This window comes from Cervus canadensis, chromosome X (assembly GCF_019320065.1).
Source record: "Cervus canadensis isolate Bull #8, Minnesota chromosome X, ASM1932006v1, whole genome shotgun sequence".
Lineage (NCBI taxonomy): Eukaryota > Metazoa > Chordata > Mammalia > Artiodactyla > Cervidae > Cervus > Cervus canadensis.
In genome coordinates, this window is record NC_057419.1 from 126,011,583 (window position 1) to 126,038,291 (window position 26,709).

The 26,709-nt window shown below is 39.2% G+C and overlaps 1 long non-coding RNA gene across 1 annotated transcript; it reads left to right on the top strand.

The window, feature by feature from the left end:
• On the top strand, positions 1-26,709 carry LOC122435296. The gene is made up of 3 exons (XR_006267628.1): positions 1-136; positions 909-1,155; positions 26,614-26,709. It is a non-coding gene; the product is annotated as an uncharacterized LOC122435296 (long non-coding RNA).

Sequence of the window (26,709 nt, forward strand, 5' to 3'; positions counted from 1 at the left end):
GCAATTTATTTGCTTGATGAACAAGACCAGTGATCATTCTTCTTCTGCTGCTGCTAAGTCGCTGCAGTCGTGTCCAACTCTGTGCGACCCCATAGATGGCAGCCCACCAGGCTCCGCCGTCCCTGGGATTCTCTAGGTAAGAACACTGGAGTGGGTTGACATTTCCTTCTCCAATGCATGAAAGTGAAAAGTGAAAGTGAGTCGCTCAGTCATGTCTGACTCTTCGAGACCCCATAGACTGCAGCCTACCAGGCTCCTCTGCCCATCGGATTTTCCAGGCAAGAGTATGGGAGTGGGTTCCCATTGCCTTCTCTGGATCATTCTTCTAGGACCACTTAAAGGCTTTACATGATCTGCCTGCAGTTTAAATTGATTTCTATGTTTGAGTCGTATGTTTTAGAAACACACAGGAAAGAAAAGCTTATTTGCAAGGGGTGTGTTCTGAAGCACCCTTGATAGAGAATTCCTCAGCTTAATCAGAAAAGCTTTCAAGTGAGAGTCCAACAAAATCATGCAGCTATGTCTATCATTTGCTGTTTGTCCTCACTCAGTAAAGGACTCTGGAGAACTTTACAACTGTCCAGCTCTGTGACCTTGCTCGAGTCAGCACACCTCTCTGTCTTTTTTCTTCCCATCTGTAAATTTAGGCATCACAGAGAGTAACAAAATGGGGAAGTTTATATAGGCTTTGGGGCTGTACAAGTTTTTGAGAATGATAGAAACTGAACTGTGTGTTTATGGTTAAAATTGGCATAATTTAGTATATATATTGTCTAATCCAACCATCTTTAAGACTGCCTTAAAATAACTGGAGTAGTCCTCCCTTCTCAACCTCTGGATGCTCCATCCATAGTCCATGTTCCATTACAGTCCTAACTCCTTTCCTTGTTTTCTTCCCTTGCTCACAGATTGCCACATCCTTATTAAAGCAATGCATTGCAAGGGAATGGTCCTTCAGGGAGCTTTGTTTCAACAGGCCCAATAGAGGGCAGCCAAGAGCCCCGATCCCTTCCTTCACCTCCGAGGGTTCCTCCTATTTTGGGAGACAGGCTGAATGCTGCCCACATGGTGAGGCAGAAAGAGCACCACCGCCACCACCTGGATGCAGGCAGAATGAAGCACCAAGCAGAACAAAAAGGTCGAACGTGTCCACAGGTGAGCAAGCTCTCTTGCTCTTCCTTTAGAATCTCTTTGCCTTTCTATTTTTCTTCACTCCTTTTCACCTTTCCTACACAGATAACGTTAATCCTCCCTCAGTTTCAGCTATTACCCCTGGTTTGGGAAAAGGTCCAGAGAATGGTGAGAGGCCTACCTTAAACTGGGAGATGAGGGAGACCAGAATAAGGCCACCTTTTCTGTGGCAAACTCATCTGACACACATGATGCCTAATGCAGGTTTATGTGTGCTCCTGAATATACAGGAAAAGCCTCCTTGTGAAGAAGCTCTTCATGCTGCCTGAGGTTCTGTCAAGTTCTATGAAATTGATAGTCCTGAAATTAAGGGTGTAGATCTGGCAATTTTCTCATTCTGAGAGGAAAGACAACATGCAGCCCAGAGCTCGTCTGCCCTGTGACACGTGAGTTATGTAATGCTCCAGGATCGAAGGTACTATTCAGTGTGATATGGCTCTGGAGACTCACCAGGGATTTAGTTGTTGTTCAGTCGCTCAGTCGTGTCCAGCTCTTTGCGACCCCATGGACTGCAGCATGCCAGGATTCCCTGTCCATCACCAACTCCTGGAGCTTGCTCAAACTCATGTCCATTGGTCACTGCTGCCATCCAACCATCTCATCCTCTGTCGTCCCCTTCTCCTCCTGCCTTCAATCTTTCCCAGCATCAGGGTCTTTTTCAATGAGTCAGTTCTTTGCATCAGGTGGCCAAAGTACTGAAATTTCAGCTTCAGCATCAGTCCTTCCAATGAACATTCAGGACTGATTTCCTTTAGGATTGACTGGTTTGATCTTGCAGGGATTTACAGTATTGACTATAAACATTCCTTAGTGTGAAAAATAGGGAGAGAGACAAACAAAACAAAACAAGAACAAAGCCTACTTATGTGGACCTTCTTGGATTCCTTAATTATCCAAATCATTACTGATCATCTACCAGGAGTCAGACCTGTTCACAGCATCAGTTAGAAGCAAAAGAGAAGGAACCTACTCAATTTTCTAAATTAAGGTTAGTTTTTACTTTTAATGGTTACTTGGATAACCATTTCTGATGCTGAAAATCTTTTTAGTAATCCCTTTTAGGCATCTAGGGTTCTCAAGGGCACCCTGGAGAAAACTCAGAGGCTATGTGTTTTGACCAACCTAGACAGCATATTAAAAAACAAAGACATTACTTTGCCAACAAAGGTTCGTCTAGTTAAGGCTATGGTTTTTCCAGTAGTCATGTATGGATGTAAGAGTTGGACTATGAAAAATGCGGACTGCTGAAGAATTGATGCTTTTGAACTGTGGTGTTGGAGAAGACTCTTGAGAGTCCCTTGGACAACAAAGATCAAACCAGTCAATCCTGAAGGAAATCAGTCCTGAATATTCATTGGAAGGACTGATGCTGAAGCTGAAACTCCAATAATTTGGCCACCTGATGCGAGAAACTGACTCATTTGAAAAGACCCTGATGCTGGGAAAGATTGAAGGCAGGAGGAGAAGGGGACAACAGAGGATGAGATGATTGGATGGCATTGCCAACTCAATGGACATGAGTTTGAGTAAACTCTGAGAGTCAGTGATGGACAGGGAGGCCTGGCGTGCTGTGGTCCATGGGATCACAAAGAGTTGGACACGACTGAGCTATTGAACTGAACTGAACTGATGGGTTGTGACGATAGAGGCTGGAACAGTTAGAGGGTGGGTTCTTACCTATAAATTGAAGAGCTTTACTTCTCTTGACTTTCTGCATTCATATGCTGAGATATATTTATTTTCAATTTTTTTTCCTAAGAGTTTTAAAAGATTAGCATAGAAAATTATGCCTGTTATAACCATTCCAAGTAATGACTAAGATATTCACTAAAAGTTGTGTGATTGGTCTAATGCTTCAAGCTTTGACAAACAGTAGTGATTTGTTTTTAGCATTGGTCATGAGTCTTAAACTCCCTAAATATTTTAAGTGGCTTATTGGGATGCTTTTGCTTTTATTTTCTCATTTTTAAAAAATTCCAGATATGGTTAAGGGTTAACTTCTGTTAGGCTTAAGGTGCATAGATGGAATTTAGTTGTTTCTTTTCTGGAGAAATTACAGTAAAATCTGAAATTCAGTATTCTGTTTAAACCCCAAAGTTCAAAACTTAAAAAAAAAACAAAAACAAAAAACAAAAACAAGTAAGGCTTCCCTGGTAAATCAGTGGTAAAGAATACTCCTGCCAATGCAGGAGACACTGATTTGATCCCTGATAAGGGAAAATTCCACATGCCACAGAGTACCTAAGCCCATGTACCACAACTACCGAACCTGTGCTCTAGAGCCCACGAGCTGCAACTACCGAAGCCTGCCCTGGAACCCCTGCTTTGCAACCAGAGAAGACATCACAATGAGAAGCCAGAGGACTGCAATTAGAGTGTAGCCCTAGCTTGCTGCAGCAGGAGAAAAGTTCACACAGCAACAAAGACCCAACACAACCAAAAATAAATAAATAATAAATAAAATGATTAAAAAATGAGTAGATGAGCTCTAAATATTTCAATTTTGACTGAGACTTTTCTGAACCCTTCATAACACCTACTATAAGATTGTGCTCAGTTACGCAACTGTGTCTGACTCTTTGTGGCCCCATGGACTGTAGCCTGCTAGGCTCCTCTGTCCATGGAATTTTCCAGATAAGAATACTGGAGAAGGTGGTTGTTTCCTACTCCTAGCGATCTTCCTGGCTCAGAGATCAAACTCACGTCCCTGTGCCTGCTGCATTGATAGGCAAATTCTTTACCACTGTGCCTCTTGGAAGCCAAACTATAAGGTTGGGTACTCAGTAGATGTTTAATAAATACTAGGGGGTTGAGCTGAATTGTTTAGATTCTAAAATTAAAGTATGCTAAGCTGAAGATTTCAGACATAATACTACATAAGCCAACAATGTCCACCTTCATAAACTTGTTTAGAGCATTCCTGATTGTGGGAGTGGGATGTAGGAATTGTGGGGGATCCATTGTTCCCTCTCTCCCTCAATCACACTTCCTTCCTTCCTCTCTTTTTTCTGTTATTCCATCATTACCTGAAAACCAATGAGCTTTTAGAGAAGAAAATCAGGAAGCAAAACTATATTATATAAAACCATATTATAAAGCTCTAATACCTGTCAGTGTGGTATTGTGAGAAGGGATAAATAGATAATTTGAACAGAAGAGAGAGCCACAAAAAAAGACCCACATTAAGAGACTTAATTTATGAAAAAGATGGTACTGCAGAGCACTGAGGAAAATACTGTCTTTTCACTAATGGTGCTGAGACAACGGAACGTTCATATGGAAGAGAAAGAAATCTGACTCTATACCATATCATATACAAAACCCAATGCAGATGAATTGTAGACCTTAACATGAAAAGAAAAACAATAAAGATTTTAGATTTTAAAATCAGAGAATTTTTCACTCTGAATACTTTCAGAGTAGGAAGAGATTTCTTAATAGGATGCAAAAAGCACTAATTATGAAGAGAAAAACTGCTAAATTTAACTATGTTAAAATTAAAATTTTCTGCTTATCAAAAAGCATTATTAAATGCATGAAAAGAGTAAATATATTTTCATCTTATATGATCAATGACTATCATTCCAGGGTATATAAAGAACACCTGCAAACATAGTTGAAAAGTAGACCTAAGATTTGAACAGGCACGATGCAAAAGGAAAGCCAAATAGCTAATAAACATATGAAAAGTTGTTCAATCTCACTAGTAACCAGGTAAATGCAAATCAAAACTGTCATAAGATGTTCAGAAATCAGATTGGAAAACATTAAATACCCTAACAACAATGCCACATTCGGTAAGGATGCAGATCAATGGAAAAGTCTCATATATAATTGGTGAGGGTGAAAATAGGTAAAGCCAATTAGGAAAACTCTAAGCTGATCTACTAAAGTTGAAGATACATATATATACTGATCCTGGGAGCAGAACTGCTGGATTATAAAGTATGTGCATCTTCAACAGAAATGGATATATACGTACACCAGGATATATGAAAAAAAAAAAAAGAAAAGAAAAGAAAAAAAGCCCAGCCATTATTCATAATGGTCCTAATTAAAAATTTTTTATATTGGAGCATAGTTGATTAAAAATATTGTGTTAGCTTCAAGTATACAGCAAAGTGATTCAGTTATATATATACATGTATCTATTTCAAATTCTTTTCCCATTTGGTTATTACAGAATATTAAGCAGTGTTCCCTGTGCTATACAGTAAGTCCTCTTTGGTTACCTAATTTACATGTAGCAGTGTGTGCAAGTCAATCCCCAACTCCCAATCTATTTTCCCCCCACCCTTCCCCCTGGTAACCATAAATTCATTCTCAAAGTTTGTGAGTCAAAAAGCCCTGATTTAGAATTGACAATGTTTTATTTCCTGATCTGGTCGGTGGTTATACATGTGTCTGTCTTATAATTACTTATTAAACTGTACATTTATGCATTAGCTGCACATATATAAATATATTATTTTTCACAAGGTCAAAAAATATAATGAATCACTGGAAAGTGATAATATTTCCAGCATCCAGTTTATTTTGCTCTATATAAACAGAAAAATATAAAATACCTTGTCAAATGTCCTGCATAAGTCCAGATGCGTTATATTTTTATGCATTACCTTTATCTTAGTAACTTTATCAAAAATAGAAATATTTCCTCAACATGAGTTGCTCTTAATGAACCATAGGATAGATCCACATAAGGTAGTGTATTATAACATAAAAAACATGAAAAGGAGAGTCAAAATGCTGTTACACCAGTTCTGGTTAGCTCAATGGCCTTGGTAAATCAACTGTCTACCTCTTCCTTCTTTAAAAAAAGACCTTGTAATAGATAATCACTATGTCTTCTCTGGCTCTAAACTTTTTAAGATTCAATAACTCTATGAAGAAATAATCTCTAGAATATCCTGAATTTCTGTTCTAAAAGGCTGTTATGATATTCAAGTAAAAACCAACTGGTATAATTCAAAGGGGCATCATGGTGTAATTCCAAATTATATTCAGTGATAATTAGTTTAAAAAAACTAGAAAATTTATGGCTAGAACATCTAAAATCTTTAAGCAAACTTTGTTGAGCTGTGTCAATGCATAGTTCATGCTGGTGTAAAAAGGTGGCTTACAAATAAAGAGTTAGTCTGGAGAACTAATCTAAAAGGCATTTTACATATTCCTTTTTTTTTAACCACACAACATGGTTTGGTTGGAGAAAGAAATGGCAATGCTCTGTAGTATTCTTGCCTGGAAAATCCCATGGACAGAGGAGCCTGGTGCGTTACAGTCCATGGGGTTGCAGAGAGTCAGACACGACTGAGTGACAGCATGTATGTGTCCTGTGGGATCTTTGTTCCCTGACCCAGGATTGAACTCAGGCCCAGGACAAAGAAATTGTGAAGTTCTAACCACTGGACCACCAAGGAATTCCCAAGGCATTTTGTTTTTGATTGAGAGTTCATCAGTACAGTTACTTACAGAAGGCAAGTTGTAGGCACGAAGGTCTATCCACTTACCTCTCAAGTCTTGACTCCTGGAAATATGTAATTTTTTCGTTCACTCACTCATTCAATCTACAAGTGTTTATTGAATTCTTATTATGTATTGGCACTGTGGAGAACTCAAAGATGGAGTAAATATTATCCCGGCCCTCCAGTTGATCACAATCCGCCTATTATTTTGGACAAATGTTTCTAATTTTGATTTTACATGGAACTAGAAAAAAATGCTGTTGACTGACACTGATTCAATAATTGATATAAAATAATCATTATGTGAAAGTGGATAGAATTATTTGACCAATTTGAAAATAAAGGAGCACTAATTATTAAGTATATCCTGCTCTAGAAAGCGGTTCAAATAGTGTCAGAAAATTCTTATGCTATAATGTTATGTTAGAAAAAGTAAATAAAAATGATTTCATTATCTCAACTGTGGAACAAAACATTTAGATGTGAATGGTGGTTATTTCTGAGATTAAATTTATTTATACCAAGGTTATATTTAAGAAAAATATATACATTTATTAAAAAACATACCAAAAGAAAATAGACCAGCAAGGTAGTTAGTGTAAAACTTTTCAAAAGTAGAGCAACAAACAGCAACAATAAAACAAGAAAACCAAGTCTGTATTTACTTTACTTGGAATTAATCCTGTTGAGCTGGAGCCCAGAAAAACAGAAATACACAGCACTTAGAATTATAGGGCCACATGAGAGTTTATTTTTAAAAAAGTTTGTAGCAGAGAGACTAGAATATCAGAGAATAGAAGGAAAGGAAATGCGACCCTATGATTGGGAAAAGGATTTTGCTGAAAACAACTTGCCAATTTTTCCAGTAATAATATTGTTTTGCCTGATAATCATACTGTGTCTGCCAATGGCATTGTTCTCCAGTGACAGTGTGAGATAAAAAGGAGACAGATGTGTGACATACAGTAATGTGGGGAAACATTTTCCTCTGCAACAGGAAGAACAGGGAATCTTAATCTTACCTCCTAGAGTCTTGAGAGGCTTCACTCACGCCTCTACAGAATAACAGTTATAATTTAATTTTTATTTTTATATGTTTTGTGGTTTTGTTAATCATTTGTTTCATATTTTTACTGAAGTTTAATTCATATACAACAAAATACACAGTTCTTAGGTATTTGGCTTGATAACTTTGCGCGCTCAGTCGCTCAGTTGTGTCCTACTCTTTGCAACACTATGGACTGTAGCCTGCCAGGCTCCTCTCTCCATGGAGATTCTTCAGGCAAGAATACTGGAGTGGGTTGCCATTTCCTTCTCCAGGAGACCTTCTCGACCCAGGGATCGAACCTGCAACTTCTGTGTCTCCTGCATTGCAGGCAGTAAATTTGGACAACTGTAATAAGATAGAGGATAAGAAAGTTCCCTTGTACTCCTTTTCCCATCAGTTCTCCTGGCCCTCCTTCAATCACTTTCTAATTGCCTTCACCACAGATTAGTTTTACCTGCTTTTGGATTTCTTAAAAATGGAATCAGGGAGAAGAAACAGAATAACAGAGGTCTGATGGTAAAGTCTAGTTTGAAATTCTTGCTCAAACAAGAATCCTAGATGCTATCAAGCTCTTCATACAAACATGTAAATGTCTCACTGCAACAGCAACCAGAATTTGCTTAAAGCTGCTTCTTTACTTTTGCTCAATTTTCCTAGATGGGAAACCTCTGATCCTCAAGTTTTCACCACTTTCAGGATGTGAAAACTGACTATGAAGTCAGAAGACTTGAGCTCCATTTCTACAAATTCTTCTAATTAGTTTTATAGTCTTCTTGTTATTTGCTTCATTTCTGTTCTCTTTAGTTCATTATTCTTTATGTTCTTTTTTTTTTTTTCATTGATATGAATCAGCCATAGATTTACACTTATTCCCCATCCCGATCCCCCCTCCCACCTCCCTCTCCACCCGATTCTGGTCTACCTGTCATGGGCTTGGCAAGCACAGTAGGTCATGGCATACGTACTGAAACCTGTGATATTAAAGCTCTCAGTGGCACCAGGTTTGAGAAATCATTGGTTTAGCCAGTGCACTCCACATCCAGGTCTTATGCATTTCACAGTCTGTTGTTTAGGGTGACATGAAAGAAAAGGTCAGCCTTGCTTTTTCCTGTTGACCATCAACCAATTGTCCCTTTCCTATGAGCCAGTGTTTAGGCATGGATATAGACACATCTTCCAAGAACAAATAATATTTTTCAGCAAAGGGAAACTGAAAACAAAATTTTCAAAGTTATCTATAAATCTTTGGTGTTGTGGTCTTGTGAATAGATTTATTTTCTATTATAAAACCAAATTCTTAACATTTCAATCCAACAGGCTTTCCAGAGAATTGGCCATAAGGTGCTGCCTTATAACTGCTTGACAAAAACAATCTCTCCCAGAAAAGAAGGAGGACCGTCTTTTTTCCTGAAATTCACTGGCTGTTTTGAACTTCCTAAAAGACAAATCTCTGACTTCAAATCTAAGTTACAGTCCTCCCAGGGCATCCTCACACTTTGTGTAACAACACCCTACCTACTTTACAAGGTTGTGTCAAGATTAAACTAATCAGCATCTGTGCAAGTGCTTTGCAAACTTTAAAGACTGTATAGATTATAAACTGTGTTACTATTGGAGAACTGTAGCCAAAACCTTTCTCCATTAAAGGTATCAAACTATCGGTAATGCTCTATTATGAGAGTTAGTGGCCTTAAAAAGGGCAAATTAACATCTACAAATGACCCCAAATCAAAACTTCAACCAACTCCTCATTTTTTTTATCCATCTAATATACAGCATAAGACATATAGTTAATAATATTGTAGTAACTTTGTATGGGGACAGATGATTACTAGATTTAACATGATGATCATCTCATAATGTATGCAAAGGTCAAATCACTACGTAGTACACCTGAAACTAACAGAATATTGGATGTGAGCAATATTTCAATTAAAAAGAAAACTTGGTGGTTTCAGACATGTGATTAATTAAATAAGTAAAGCAAGACTTTTTAACATCTAACTATATTCAAGGTAAATACTGTTTCTGAAAAAAGCACAAATGCATCTAGATACCATTTAGAATTGTTGTTGTTCAGTCTCTCAGTTATGTCTGATTCTTTGCAACCCCATGGACTGCAGCATGCCAGACTTCCCTGTCCTTCCTTCACTATTTCCTGGAGTTTGTTCAAACTCACGTCCATTGAGTCAGTGGTGCCATTCAACCATCTCATCCTCTATTAGTCTGTAATTCCAGTTCAGTCTCCATCTCTACTGTAGAATTACAAGGCGGTGTCACTATATTTACTGTCTACCCACAGCTTGTTAAGCAGAGTCTAGCACTTTAAAGACATGCTTACTGCTTTGTAAGAGTTGTTGTTGTTCAGTAGCTAAGTTTTGTTCGACTCTTTGCGACCCCATGGACTGCAGCACATCAGTCTCCTCAGTCCTCCACTATCTCCCAGAGTTTACTTAAATTCAAGTTCATTGAGTCAGTGATGCTACCTAACAATCTCATATTTTGCCACCTCCTTCTCCTTTTGCTTTCAATCTTTCTCAGCTTTCTTTTCCAATGAATTGGCTCTTTGCACCAGGAGATCAGAGTATTGGAGCTTCAGCTTCAGCAACAGTTCTTCCAGTGAATACTCGGGGTTGATTTCCTTTAGGATTGACTGGCTTGATTTATTGCTGCCCGAGAGACTCTCAAAAGTCTTTTCCAGCACCATGATTTGAAAGCATCGATTCTTTGACACTCAACCTTCTTTATGGTCCAAGTCTTACATTCGTATATGACTACCGGAGAAACCACAGCTTTGACTACATGGACCTTTGTTGGCAAAGTGATGGCTCTGCTTTTTAATGTCCTGTCTAGATTTGCCACATCTTTCCTTCCAAGGAGCAAACATTTTTAAATTGTATGGATGCAATCACCATCCACAGTGATTTTGGAGCCCAAGAAAAGAAAATCTGTCACTGCTTCCACTTTCCTCCTTCTATTTGCCATGATGGGACAAGATGCCATGATCTTAGTTTTTGAATGTTGAGTTTCAAGCCAGCTTTTTCACTCTCTTCTCTCACTCCCAGCAAGAGATTCTTTAGTTCCTCTTCACTTTCTGTCATTAGAGTGGTATCATCTGCATATCTGATATTACTGATATTTTTCCCAGCAATCTTGAATCCAGCTTGTGATTCACCCAGCCCAGCATGTTGCATGATGTACTCTGCATAGACATTAAATAAGCAGGATGACAATATACAGCCTTGTCTTACTCCCTTCCCAATTTTGAACCAGTCAGTGTTTTCATGTCTGGTTCCAATTGTCGCTTCTTGACCCGCATACAGGTTTCTCAGGAGACAGGTAAGGTGGTCTGCTACTCTTATCTCTTTAAGAATTTTCCACTATTTGTTGTGATCCACACAGTGAAAGATTTTAGTGTTGTCAATGAAGCAGAAGTAGATGTTTGTGTGGAATTCCTTTGCTTTCTTCCTGATGTTTCAAATGTTGGCAATTTGATCTCTGATTCCTCTGCCTTTTTTAAAACCAGCCTGTATATCTGGAATTTCTCACTTCACGTATTGCTGAAGCCTAACTTGAAGGGTTTTGAGCATTACTTTGCTATCATGTGAAATGAACACAATTATATTGTAGTTTGAAATTTTGTTGGCATTGCTCTTCTCTGGGATTGGAATGAAAACTCACCTTTTCCAGTCCTGTGGCCACTGCTGAGTTTTCCAAATTTGCTGACATATTGAGTGCAGTACTTTAACAGCATCATCTTTTAGGACTTAAAATAACTCAGCTGGAATTTCATCACCTCCAGTAGCTTTGTTCATAATAATGCTTCCTATAACCCACTTGACTTCACACTTCAGGATGCCTGGCTCTAGGTGAGTGACCATGCCATCACTGTCATCGAAGTCATTTAGATCTTTTTTTATATAGTTCATCTGTGCATTCTTGATACCTTCTTAACCTCTTCTGCTTCTGTTAGGTCTCTACCATTTCTGCCCTCCATGCTCATCTTTGCATGAAATGTTCCTTTGATATCTCCAGTTTTCTTAGATCTCTAGTCTTTTTCATTCTATTGTCTTCCTCCTTTCTTTTGTTGTTCATTAAGAAGGCCTTCTTATCTCTCCATGCTATTCCCTGGAACTTTGCATTCAGTTGGGTGTAGCTTTCTCTTTCTCCCTTGCCTTTTACTTCTCTTCTGTTCTCAGCTATTTGTAAAGCCTCCTCAGACAACCACTTTGCCTTCTTGCACCTCTTTTTCTTTGGGATAGTTTTGGTCACTGCCTCCTGTTCAGTGTGATGAACCTTCATCCATAGTTCTTCAGGCACTTTGTCTACAAGATCTAACTCCTTGAATCTACTCATCACCTCTGCTGTATAGTCATAGGGATTTGATTTAGGTCATACCTGAATGGCCTAGTGGTTTTCTCTACTTTCTTCAAAACAAGTCTGAATTTTGCAAAAAGGAGTTCATGATCTGAGCCACACTCAGCTCCAGGCCTTGTTTTTGCTGACTGTACAGAACTTCTCCATCTTTGGCTGCCAAGAATATAATCAACCTGATTTTCGGTATCGACCACCTGGTGATGTCCATGTGTAGAGTTGTCTCTTGGGTTGTTGCAAAAGGGTATTTGCTATGACCAGATTGTTCTCTTGACAAAACTCTGTTAGTCTTTGCCCTGCTTCATTTCATACTCCAAAGCCAAACTTGCCTGTCACTCCAGGTATCTCTTGACTTCCTGTATTTGTATTTCAATCTCCTACGATGAAAAGTACATCTTTTTTTGGTGTTAGTTCTAGAAGGCCTTGTAGTTATTCATAGAACCAATCAGTTTCAGCTTCTTTGGTATCAGTGGTTGGGGCATAGACTTGAATTACTGTGAATGGTTTGCCTTGGAAACAAACTGAGATCATGTTGTTTTTGAGATTGCACCCAAGTAATGCACTTCAGACTCTTTCGTTGACTATGAGAGCTACTCTATTTCTTCTAAGGGATTCTTATCCACAGTAGTAGATATAATGGTCATCTGAAGTACATTCATCCATTCCTGTCCATTTTAGTTCGCTGATTCGTAAGATGTCGATGTTCACTCTTGCCATCTCTGGCTTGGCCATGTCCAATTTATCTTGATTCATGGACCTAACATTCCAGGTTCCTATGCAATATTGTTCTTTACAGCATCTGACTTTTCTTTCACCACCAGACGCATCCTTAACTGAGCTTTGTTTCCGCTTTGGTCCAGCCGCTTCATTCTTTTTGGAGCTACTAGTAATTGCCCTCTGCTCTTTCCTAGTAGCATATTGTACACCTTCTGACTTGGGGTCCATCTTCTGGTGTCATATCTTTTTGCCTTTTCATACTCTCCATGGGGTTCTCACAGCAAGAATACTGGAATGGTATGTTATTCCCTCCTCCAACGGACCACATTTTATCAGAAATCTTCACTGTGACCTATCTTTCTTGGGTGGCCTTGCACAGCATAACTCATAATTTCATTGAGTTACAAAAGCCCCTTCGCCGTGACAAGGCTGTGATCCATGAAGGGGGTGTAACAGGTTTTTCTTTAATTTATTGTTTAGCTTAAGGTCTCTCGAGCCATAGTCTTTTGTGAGCTGTCTTCAATATATTTTCCATACTCTAGTGTATGTAGTAAACTTATATATTAAATATTTTTCTTTAAATTAACTCTTTCTTTAAAAGCTTAAATAATTTTGATTTCACTTTAAAGCAATAAATTCATGAAATCTTGGGTTTGAAGTGATGTTTTTCTATTTTTTCTAATACATATGAAATAACTGAACAACTTATTAGAATGTTTTTAAAAGTTCAACCATGTGGTTTATAAAGTAACTGTCAATACTGTCATTAGTTTATGGACCTCAATAGAGAGAAACCTAAACAATTAATTTATGAGGAGGCAGTAGTAGACTTTTTTTTTTTTAGTAGTATACTTTTAATTATTTTTATAGGAAATTGAAACTTATCATTTTGTAATAAGCAGCCTCCACAGAAACTGACAAAAAACAAATAAACAAACAAACAAAAAGAAGAATCAGCAACCACTACAGAAAATTTCTAAAATACCACTTTCCATAGTTGATAGAAACAAGCAACAAAACTCAGTGGAGTCATAGAAATTTGAACAACACAATATAAAAACTCTAATTTTATGGGTATATAAAAAACATGCATCTACAACTGCACAAGACGCATGACAACTGCACAAGGGGATCCCTGCTGGCTCAGACGGTAAAAGAATCGACCTGCAATACAGGAGATGTGGATCGATCCCTGGGTGGGGAAGATCCCCTGGAGGAAGAAATGGCAACCCATTCCAGTATTCTTGCCTGGAGAATTCTATGGACAGAGAGGCCTGGTAGGCTACAGTCTGTGGGGTCACAAAGAGTTGGACACAGCTGAGCGACTGACACAATAGGCAACACACAACTGCACAATAGGCATCCTTTCAAAACACCCCTGAAGCATTTTCAAAAACTTTGACTGTATACTGGGCAAAAATATTTCTTAACTCCTTTCAGAGGATAGAGATCACATAGAACATGTTCCTTGGCACATAGCAATTAAGTAAGAAATCAATTAACAAAGTATATTACTGTGTTTTTCAAGGCACTATTAAAAATGATGGAGCATTCTAAAGAAACTGAGTAAATGATTTAAACAGAAGACAATAATGTTTTCCCTAGACATAGCTGATATTCAGCTGCTATCCACCTACTATTTTTGTCTGGCATCTACTCTGATTTTTCATTGTGTTCTTCCTGCCTGCTCAGTGTCTGAGCCAGGCTGGTTGTCAATACTCTTGAGTATTGCCCCATTTTTACAATCAGCAATGGAAAAAAATCCTTTTGGCTATGGCAGAAGGTTGTGTTAAAAAGCCAACCGGCAAAACTCATTCTTGGAATGATCCTAAGCCCTAAAGGAGTTTATATATTTCTACAAATAATAGTTGACATTTATTTAACTGTACAAGGTAGGTATCATTTAATCTTTAAAATAGCCTTATGAAGTAGGCATTGTAATTATTCCCATAGGAATTCTTAAACCTCTCTGAGGAAACAGAAGCTCAGAAAGGTTTAAAAATTCGGCCAAGGTTATATAGTTAGGAAATACTGAGTTGTCAGTCAGACTATCTGGCCTCCTGAATATGTATTATTATTTTTTGTGACTGCTTTGAGAGACAAAGAAAAAAGTGAACAGTGTTTAGCAGTGGTAAATTGGACTGGGAGTCGTTAGCAATGGGTTAAGAGAAGCTTAGAGGAAGTTATGTTCTCTTTTCCCTCTGTCATTTAAACCTTATTTTTCTAGGAATATGTTGTAATTTTTTAAAGAGATAAATTAACTAAAATGAGAGAGCAGTAATTCAGGCTAATTCCAACAGTCTGTCCTGGTGACAGTCTCTAGAGCAGAGAAAATGACCAGGAAGGAGCTCTGCCCAGTGAATTAGGAGTTCAGGAATACTGGTATGGCTTTGTGAAAAGAAAGCCCCTGTCTGCATTAGAAATAATGCTTTGTATTTCTTTAACACCTATTCTGAGTTGCCCCATAGGCTGAATAAATGGCTTATGTATCCTCAAAGCACCCTGTGAGTTCCTTGGTGTGGGCTGGGAGGGTGTGGGGTTGAGTGGTGATAGCGTAAGCTTAGCTCTTACCCATACCTAGGGGTTCTAGCCCCTGGAGGGAAATCATTTCAAGTCTGTGTGCCTCTGATCACCATCAACTGAAGGCATCATCATGTTGGTAATAATAAGTTTTCAGCCTCAAAGGGATACTATTAATTAGCCTAAATTTTTGAAGTGCTTGCAAATGCCAGATGTGAAGTACTGAATGGGAAGTTTCACCTATATGGTCAAGCTGGGAGTCTGAGGAGGGAGGAGGTTAGTTGACAAGCCAATAGTCGCAGGAAGAGGCCGAGAGCAGAAGAACGGAATGGCTGCCGTCCCGGTGCTGTGCGCCCTCCCGTAACCACACCAGACCATGCTCCCTGCCTCCAATAATTAGAAATTACTTCAGCACAAACAGGCACTTTAAAATGTTTTCTTGTTACAACGGACGGCATGTGTCTCCTTTCCACTAGGAGAGGGGGACCAGTTTTGGCTTCCCACTGTCCCTACCTCCTTTATAGCCCAGATTCATGTTCACACACACGGAAAGCGGCAGTCACGTGGGAACATTTGCTCCGAACATGGTCCCCTTCCAGTGGCTCTGGCTCAAAAGAAGCTGGTAACATGGCCTCCTTCAACATAAATCCCTGGCGTCTTTGGATGACCCTGAGTTCTCAGCCACCAGCCACGGTACTGCCTCTTCTTCTCTTTCCCATTCTTCCATCCACAAGGTTAAGAAAGTTTTTTTCATAGAAAGTCTCACTGACATGAACACTCTTGCTCAGAACACCCTTACCATATACCACTCCATCCGGCGGTGGGTGATAACAACTCTGTTTGTGTTTAATTAGCTCTTGGTTTACGGGCAGTTTGTGTTGAGGGTGTGGCTGTTTTAGTTGGTTACGCAGTTGGCAGAAATATATGTGTATTGAAGTGGGTCCTCGGTATATGCCCTCTCAACACTCTGGTCTGAAAGCTCAACAGTCCTTTCTTCCACTACCAATGGAGGCAAACTGTTAGAACGTTTACACTTTAATTTCATTCCATAAAACTGGAATGATAATGCTTGTTCTCAGTCTCTAAATATCTGACTGGGCAAATGTCCTTCTTGCTTATCACTAGGCAGAACTTACAGATGAACCACTGTCGCGGCTCTGTTTCACAGCCCTGGAGACTACTCACCAGGCAGCTGGCTAGGTTCCCTGATCCCAAGTGTCATCTGCTTATTTCTTGGATGTTTATTTCTCTTATTTTTAAAATCATGTCCCGCATAGCATCCATGTCATGACTTATATTCATGAAAATGTCTAAAATAGAAGCATGATTATAAAGTAGTGGATTTTTTTTTAAACAAACATTACAGGATGTACTCATCTAAATGTGTGTTGTTCTTTCACAAGTAATCCCCTCTGAAAGGTGTACACATATTCCCAAAATGGAAATATTATGTAACATATTTGAGAAACTGTTCTTTGGAATTACCTAAGGCATAGTATGTAAACACAAAACAAGATGAAAATTTTCTTAATTTAAAACTAATGCATACTCATAAGGAAAGCTTTGATTTTTATCTTTTTATTGTTTTACTTATAATTCTAAAACTCAGAGATAAGCATGGTTACCATATTTCTTTCCAGTCTGATTTTTCTAAGTTGTGGCCTAATGAATAGACTCAACAGTAATGAATCTTCATTCTCTGAGGATAATTTTGAGCTTTGGAATCTAGTTGCATTTCACTGAATTCAGTGACTGTTTATTGAGTGATTCTACCTGCAAGGAGCTAAGTGAAATAAAAAGATTAACAAGGTATGTTCAGATTGACTTTTTAAAGAAGACATTAATGGTTCAGAAGGTGATGCCAAACAGAATTACAAAAAAATATTTTGAACAGTTATGGCATTATTGGAATAGGTGTGTCATCTCCCAAGAGGACACATTGACGGGGACAGTACAAATAGTTGTGCAATGCCTGGGATGTTAAAAAAAATGAACACGGCCCAGATGATATGCTGAATAAAACAGTTTGAGGTAACCAGGAGCAGTCACCACATTTCAGAGCTAGAGCCAGTCTGGTGAGGTGAAGAATAGGTTAGATGGCTCTACATGCCAGTTGGCCTGTGATAGTCCTGGTTGACACCTGTGGTCTCGATGGTATTAGTAACAGTGCCCCCTTTCCTCCCTGAACACTAGCTTTGGAGGATAAATTAATGACCACTCTAAAAACAGAGATGTTTGCTACTGGTACCCTCCCCCTATGTCTCCTCGTCCCCAAGGGCAACACTCTAGTTAGTTTAGTTAATTAGTTAGACCTGTTGTTTACCCTGAGCAATAAGTCTATTTCTTGTTCTTTCTTTTTCCTTTGCCTCCATCAATTAAAACTTACATGTGCTAACTTACATATCCTTAAGAAATACTTAGAACTAATAAACAATGAAACAATTTTCAATCTCAACTTTTTAATCAAAGAAAAGCTGGTTAAAACAATGATTCACCAATAATTAATAATAATAATGTCAGTAAGAGTGCAGTGAGATGGGTACTTTGTGAGAGGATGAAATTATTAAAGTTCTGAAAGGTAATTTGATCATAGGGCTCATGTTATGTGGTAGTTAAGACCATAGAATTCTTAGTTTCACTACTTACCAATGGTACAACCCTGGGGAGTTCTTTATCCTTTTAGCGTCCCAACTTTCTCATCAGTAAAATGGAAGATAATAATCAAATTTCTCTGATAGGATAGTTTAAGGATTAAATACTATCATACCTATTACATCCTGTTACATCCCACATACACAGAGGAGGTCACTCCTGATGAGTAGAATGATCACTTAACAAAAAGTTATGAAACAACATTGAAAAATAGCAACATTATCTATGTATTCACATATTTAACAAATGGAGTTTCAAGACCAATAATAACTCAGACACTATTCTCAACATAAAAGGATATCAGTAATGAAAAAGATGAATTTATTTCCTATACTTGTACTGTCTGAAGGGATGGAAAAACATTAAATGACTATTTATAACTAAAGTATAGTGAGTAGTAGACTGGGGGTCATGCATCAAGGAGGCCCACCTTTAGCAAAAGGGGTTAGAGAAACCCCCTGCTGAAACAACACATGGACTTTAGAGGGGAAAGTGTATAGAAAGCCTAGATTGATAAAAAGATATTATACCTCTATTTTACTAGACCATATGCTAGTGTGGCTAAGTCAGTCTCCAATTGTGAAGATTCTTAATCTAATGCTTCCATATGCACACACAGTCAAATTCTGTATAGAGATGGGGTGGTCTTCAATTCAGACTGAAGTATGAGTTAGGCATTTGTTCATCTGATTTTCCAAACTTAAGGATTCATTCCTAGTGTGGAAGCCCAGTCTCCAAGGCTTAGTCTGAGAAAATGATTTCTCTTTTTTAATAATCAAATGAGAATATAATTTCTTATATCTCCTTTCAGAAGCTGAGTTGTGCCAAGTGGAGTTCTGAGTAGGCTATCTAAGAGACATAGTTTGTTCATTTCCCCAAGTACTTTTCATTCTTGCCTTGGAACAACAGAATTTCCAGACAGTTTCAGAATTGGTCTTCACCAATTATCACATATTCATTTCTCAAGTTGTTCTTTAATCTTACGCTTTGAGCTTTTATTTAGAGTTAGCACCAAAATTAGTTATCCAAAATCTACTTCTTTTTCTCTAAGTAACAGATTTTATTGTGTAATTCAAAATTTTTATTTATTTTGTTAATAGTTAATAGAATATCTGTGTTTTCTTTTTGCTCTGGTCATTGAGAGATTAATATATTTGAAAACAACCATACTTCAAACAGAAACATTTTAAATGAGTGACTAATGTCTAAGAACACATATTTGAGTATCCACATGCCAAGATCCACTTCCTAATTTACTTTAAATATATTGAGGATTTGGTCTATGAAAAGCTTTATATCACTCATGTAAAGCCATACATACCATTCTATTTAGAATTTAGCACTAAAATAGTTTTGTCTCTTTTTTAGACCCTGATATACTACTTACTTTCTGATAAGAATTATGGCCCTGGCTACAAAGGCGTTCATAATTAAACGTGAGGCCCAGTCATAGCAATCAATTCACCCTTATGGTGGTACATCTGCATTCTCTGCTTTCTCTGGCCTTGGTTTTCTGTCTTATTAATTTCATATATTTTGTTAAAAGTCATTCCAAACCTTTGTGATAAAAAGGATGGGTATTATACAAAGTGGGTGGTGGGGGTGGGGGATAAATTGGGAGGTTGAGATTAACATATATACACTACTATTCCTGCTTAGTCGCTTTAGTTCTGTCTGACTCTGTGTGACCCTATGGACTGTAGCCCGCCAGGTTCCTCTGTCCACGGAATTCTCCAGGCAAGAGTACTGGAGTGGGTTACCATGCCGTCCTCCAGGGGATCCTCCCAACCCAGGGATCGAACCCGGGTCTCCCACATAGCAAGCATTTTCTTTATCATAGAGCCACCACGGAAGCCCACATACACCCTACTATGTATAAAATAGATAATCAACAAGGACCTACTCTATAGCACAGGGAACTATACTAATATTATGTAATAACTTGTACAAAAATGAAGAACATAGCATCCGGTTCCATTACTTCATGGCAAATAGATGGGGAAACAATAGAAACAGTGACAGACTTTATTTTCTTGGGCTCGAAAATCACTGTGGACAGTGACTGCAGCCATGAAATTAAAAGATGCTTGCTTCTTGGAGTAAAGTCTATGACAAACCTAGACAGTGTATTAAAAAGCAGAGATGTTACTTTGCCAACAAAGGTCCATCTAGTCAAAGCTATGGCTTTTCCAGTAGTCATGTACAGATGTGAGAGTTGGACCACAGAGAAGGCCAAGCGCTGAAGAATTGATGCTTCAAATTGTGGTGTTGGAGAAGACTCTTGGAGTCCCTTGGACTGCAAGGAGATCCAACCAGTCAATCCGAAAGGAAATCAGTCCTGAATATTCATTGGAAGGACTGATGCTGAAGCTCCAACACTTTGGCCACCTGATGCAAACAGCCACTCATTGGAAAAGGCCCTGATGCTGGGAAACGTTGAAGGCAGGAGGAGAAGGGGGTGACAGAGGATGAGATGGTTGGATGGCATCACCTACTGAATGGACATGAGTTTGAGCAAACTTTGGGAGATGGTGAAGGACAGGGAATCCTGGTGTGCTGCAGTCCATGGTATTGCAAAGAGTTGGACATGACTGACTGACTGAGTAACAACAACAGCAATGACTTGTAAGGTAAAATAATCTGAAGAAGAATACACACACACACACACACACACACACACACACACACACACAGAGGCTTCTGCGGTGGCTTAGCACTAAGGAATCTGCCTGTAATTCAGGAGCCATTGGAGACTTGGGCTCAATCCCTGGGTCGGGAAGATCCCCTGGAGGAGGGCATGGCAACCCACTCCAGTATTCTTGCCTGGAGAATCCCATGGACAAAGGAGGAGTCTGTAGGGCTATAGTCCACAGGGGCACAAAGAGTCGGACATGACTGAAATGACTTAGCACGCACGCATGCACGTGCACACACATGCACATACCACACATATGTATTTAAACCTTTTTTTTTAAAGATGGGTTATAAATAAACAAGCAAAATATATAATAGGTTGTTACCACAAATCAATATTCATAAAGAGACTAAGTACATTCTTGGACAGTTTTAGTTACCATTAAAAAACTGGTAAGGCATAAATCAGTGACTGAGAAAATGAAACAATAATCTTTGGTGTAGGTGAGGGAAAGAGAGATGTTAGAAACCTGTTAAATCTGCCAGTTTTTGCCCCTAACTCAGGGGGCTCCACAACAAATTTCATAGGTGTGCCCCACAGAGGATGCTGATCTCCAGCCATGTCTTTGGGACCTCTCTGTCCAAGAAGCAGTTGGGGAAGGTCCAGAATGAAGACTGAACAAGCTGTACTCATTTCATACACAATGTGTTCTCAGAGCTTGCAACTTAAAAATAGACCTCTGCAGGAAAGAATCCTTAAAGCATGCTGAATCTTGGCTAGGCATGCCTTGTACTTTTCATCTGTTTAGACGCTAGTAGGAATAAAATGAACACCCTAAGGGTGTACGAAAGATAGACATATTTACTAAGCTTTATTAAAAGAGCAGAGGCATAGTGAATCATGGACTGGGGAAGATTTAAACTTTCAGGATTAAGGATCATCTTGAAGATTGTCTAGGAATTTGTGAAAGGAGGAAAAGAAGGAAAGGGAATCACATTTGTTAAATACTTATCATGTTTCAGGCCTATGCTAAGTGCTTTAATATATGTCTTCCTTTTAATTATCCATGACAACCATTTTTTAAGATGGACAATGGCATTCACATGCTTTCTTATTAAGAAATAAAAACCCCTACCTACCCCTGTTCCCCATCCTTTTTATTCCTTTTGCTGTTGTAGTATCATTTGCCTTATTGGAAGATAATAGAAACTTGGTTTCCCAGGTGGCTCAATGGTAAAGAATCCACCTACTAATGCAAGAGATGTAGGTTCCATCCTTGGGTCAGGAAGATCGCCTAGAGAAGGAAATGGTAACCCACTCCAGTATTCTTTCCTGGGCAATCCCGTGGACAGAGGAGCCTGGTGGGTCACAATCCATGGGGTTGCAGAAAAGAGTTGGACATGACTTAGTGACAGCAAGCAACGACAACAACAGAAACTTGAGTCATAAGCTTTAAGCATTTGTGATTCATAATCTAACTTTAATTATAATTTTACAATAAATTTAAGAAATAAATGCTTCTCAATGTTAATTAATAGGGAGGCTTTTATGAGGAAAATATTGACAGTTTAGTATTTTTAAAAGTCCTTCAATCAATGTTAGAGATATTGGCTCTATAATACATTGGTTCTAGCAGATCAATTCTGGGGAATGGGTGCAATTTGAAACTATGAGAAATAAAACAAGGACAAAGACTGGATCTATTGGGACCACCTTTCATCAAAGATAAAATCTGGATTATGGCTTGAAACTAGCAACCACATTAAGTCAAATATTCATGTTAGCTACTTCTCTTTTTTCTTGTCTCTTTATTATAAAATCTCTACCTCCTTTTATTTATCTATGTATCTATCCATCCATATCATGAATAATTAAGTAATGTTTTTCTCCTCCTGAAATTTACTTGGTAGAAAAGCCCATAAAAGGTGAAAAGGGTTTTATACCACTCTCATTCAAATTCCAAGTGCCATTTCATAGTTGTCTGTTTTCAAAGATGTGAAAATTTGTTCATAATATATGCCAGGCAAATAGCCTTTGTATAATCATAGAAATGTAGGAATTATAAAATATGAGAAAAAGAAGGGAGCTTAGATATATTCTTGCTCAAACTCTTAATTTTTCACAGGAAAAGGAATGGAAACTAAGGAGGCAGAAAGAAATCATTAAAAACAAGAGCCCTGGGATTCCAGGGTTTCTTTCACTCTATCATACTATTTTCTTCTCTTCTGGCTCAATTGGTAAAGAATACTCCTGCAATGCAGGAGACCTGGGTTTGATCCCTAGGTTGGGAAGATCCCCTGGAGAAGGGAAAGGCTATCCATTTCAGTATTCTGGCCTGGAGAATTCCATAGACTACAGTCCATGGGTTGGACACGACTGAGCGACTTTCAGATTTGGCAAAAAACCCTACACATACCAGTACTTTTACTTATTTTCTAAACTGCACAGTATTATAAAGCTTGAAATAATTTCAGAGATCATTTAAGTCCAAACCTTTCATTTAGTGATAGGGACACTAAGCCCTAGAGGGGGCAAATGTCCAAAGGCACATAGCTAATGAGTGGCAGGGTTGGAGCCAGAATCCAGTTTGCTTAACTTTTAGGATAAATCCTTTTCCATTCCATCAATGGGCACATTAGCTCCGTAAAATAGGGAGAGTAATGAAGCTATTTCCAAGCTCAAAAATACTGTTAAGAAAAGAATTAAAAAGTGTTATTTCAACAGCATGAACATATCAGTGAGGCCTGTAGCAGTTAGGGATTAGCAGGGCTAATTTTACTTATTATTTATCAGTCTGGGATTAGAGGCTCCTGTTGGAATGCGCAGCTCAGCATTAGGATCAAACTTTCTGCTTTATACTGGAGTTACACTGGGTCAAGCTAGACCAAATAACCTTCCCCAAGGTTGTGTATTAAGTGTACAGCTCAAACAAACTAGAACTCAAGGTCCTCTTGGTAAACCTGGATGAAATGATAAAGCAGAAGGTGTTTTATTTTCTCTCTCTCCTATTTTTGCCCTCTCTATCTTCCCTTTCTTTTCTTTGTTTTAGCATGCCAGCACTGAGATACATGGAACATGGGTAAGAAAGGAAAACCAGGAACTAGAGGCTTAAGTGAGGTGTTGGTAGCCAGGCAATAGAAAGAAGTCAAGACATGTACATGCATTCATGGTCAGTTTAAAACCCTGAGTCAGCGGCCAGCTAGATATCCAGACAAACAGATTGGCAAGGCACAGATGAAAAGGCCCAGGGAGATATTTAGGAAGGAAAAGCCAAGAAGGAAAAAGAGGCAAAACAAGATACATTGGGAAAAGTAAACAGCTTTCAAGAGACTATTTGAAATGGTAAAAACCATTGCTTGAGACTCAAAAATCACCACCTGTTATTTTGTTAGGGCACAAAGAGGGCCTGCTGGTAGTTAACTTGGAGTTTATAGGCAGAAGTAGATAATGAATCCTCTTGGCTGAGATAGGGAGTGTGTGGTAGGGGAGAAGGCAATCCAGACACAAGACATTCAGTGTCCTCACATTCATTCATTCACTGAACACATATTTCCTGAGCACTTACTATGTGCTTGGTACAGTGCTAGGTTCTTGAGATTCAGTGACTAATGTAGCAAAGTCCTTGACCTCCTGAGGCTTTCTTACTAGTTCAGACAGTAGATGATAAACGAGTAAATGTATAATGTGAAATCCAGTATTCATAAGTGCTTTGAAGTAAAAGCAAAGAAATAGTGGTGATGTGATGGCACTGGTCTAGACGAGATAGTCAGGGAAGGCTTCTTTGAGGTGTCATTTGAGCAGATGCAAGAGTGAAGTGAACAAAAGCTTCTCAAGTGTCCTTCATCAGGTACCTGATGCTCCCAATCATTTCCACTTTCTCTGAACATCACATTTCTAGCCTGTCATCTATCTGTTATTTTACCTGTTGGAAAGTCTTGCTCTCTGATCTCTAGGATGATGAACATCTAAACTGACTAGCTCTTCCTTCCATTTGATGACACCCTTCAATCTACCCACTATGATAGTGATGAGTAATTCCTGGTCCTTCTCCTCCCTATTGATCATTAGATCATGATCATAATTATCACATAAAGGGAACAGGTAGTGGGTAAGTCAAAACAAGGATTGTAAGCCCCTAGAGCTTGCTATGGTGGTTTAGTCGCTAAGTCGTGTCTGACTCTTTGTGACCCCGTGGACTGTAGCCTGCCAGGTTCCTCTGTCCATGGAATTCTCCAGGCAAGAATACTCAAGTGGGTTGCCATTCCCTTCTCCAGGGGATCTTCCCAACCCAGGGACTTAACCCAGGTCTCCTGCATTGCAGGTGGATTCTTTACTGACTGAGCCACCAAATAAATCCAAGGCAGGCTAGGTTTCTGACCTTTATATTGTTCCCTCAACTGTCATGGCTCAGGAAAGAGGAAAAGAACTCTAACAGTCGAGATCTTATCAGAAAAAAAACCAGAAATTACCTTGAGTATCTAAAGTATGGAGTCTTAGTGCAGGGAGCGATTGCACAAGTGACGAAGTGGAGAGCCAAACCAAGTCACATGGCCATCATGTGTGAGTTAACGAAAAGTGGAGGAAATGGCAACCCACTCCAGTATTCTTGTCTGGGAAATCCCATGGACAGAGGATCCTGCTGGGCTATGGCCCATGGGGCTGCAAAGAGTCACACACAACTAAGTAACTGAGCACTAGCCATTACCAGCCCTAGTTTAGAAGGAAGTAGTATTTAACCGTGCCTAAAGGTGCTTTTGAACTGTGGTGTTGGAGAAGACTCCTGAGAGTCCCTTAGACCGCAAGGAGATCCAACCAGTCCATCCTAAGGGAGATTAGTCCTGGGTGTTCATTGGAAGGACTGATGCTGAAGCTAAAACTACAGTACTTTGGCCACCTCATGCGAAGACTTGGCTCTTTGGAAAAGACCCTGATGCTGGGAGGGATTGGGGGCAGGAGGAGAAGGGGACAACAGAGGATGAGATGGCTGAATGGCATCACCAACTTGATGGGCATGAGTTTGAGTAAGCTCCGGGAGTTGGTGATGGACAGGGAGGCCTGGCGTGCTGTGATTCATGGGGTCACAAAGAGTCGGACACGACTGAGCGACTGAACTGAACTGAACTGAAAGGTCTGAGATCATCCGACTGGAGCTGGAACCACAGTGGACCTGTAAAGGAGATGGGATCATAGAAGGTGGGGCCATAAAGGAGATGCAGCAGCTGCCAGAGTTGCAGATGCAGAGCTACCAGAGGCAGGGGCTGGGAAAGGGGAGCATCCCTTGGATTCTCCCTGAACCCCTTGCTGTCTAACTTCCATAGTGCTGTCCATGGGCGAAACCCAGGCAGGGATTTGGAAGCCAGGCAAGAAGGTTTGCAGGGGTTATTCCTTCTGCAATACAGAGGGAGGAATAGGGGAAAGGTGAGGGATAGATCTGAGGTCTGGTGGGCTCAGGACTTTTAAAGAGCTGTAAAATGTACTTAAATGTTCTTAAGTACCTACTTGGGCCAGGTGCTGTGTTAGAATCTCTCACAAACATATTCTTAAATTATCACAAAAGTTCTTTTTGAAGATAGGAATGATTATTACCCTTATAAAGGTGAAAAAAAAAAAAAAAAACAAAGCCCAGGACCAGAGGGCTTGTGGAATTTGTTTGTGGTCAGACACTAACTATGGTCAAGTCTGGATTCAAATCGACCTGTGCCTATTTATTAACCTCTTGCTTTTCCGCTGTATTCTTGACCCTGGGAACCTGGAGGCTGTGGAGAGGGAGAGAGGGCACATTTCCTTTCTAACTACTCATTCTGCCTTCACCTCCCCTGTGGTACCCAGGTTAATTCTGAGTAACAGAGCCTCTGTACTCCATTCTAACACTAGAGTACATGAAAATATAATATTTGACTTAAGTAGAATTTCATTTCAGATAAAGTTGTTGAGGCTGGAAAAATGACCACATTAATCTGTCTTCCTAGAGTAGATTTAAATACGAAATTCTTTCCTTTTCTGTACTGCAGAAGTGAACATAGATGCCAATGACCACATTTTCAGAGACCAAGACTGATATTGAAGGTGGTGTTTGGGAGAAGGTGTGTTTGCTCCAGGCAATGAGG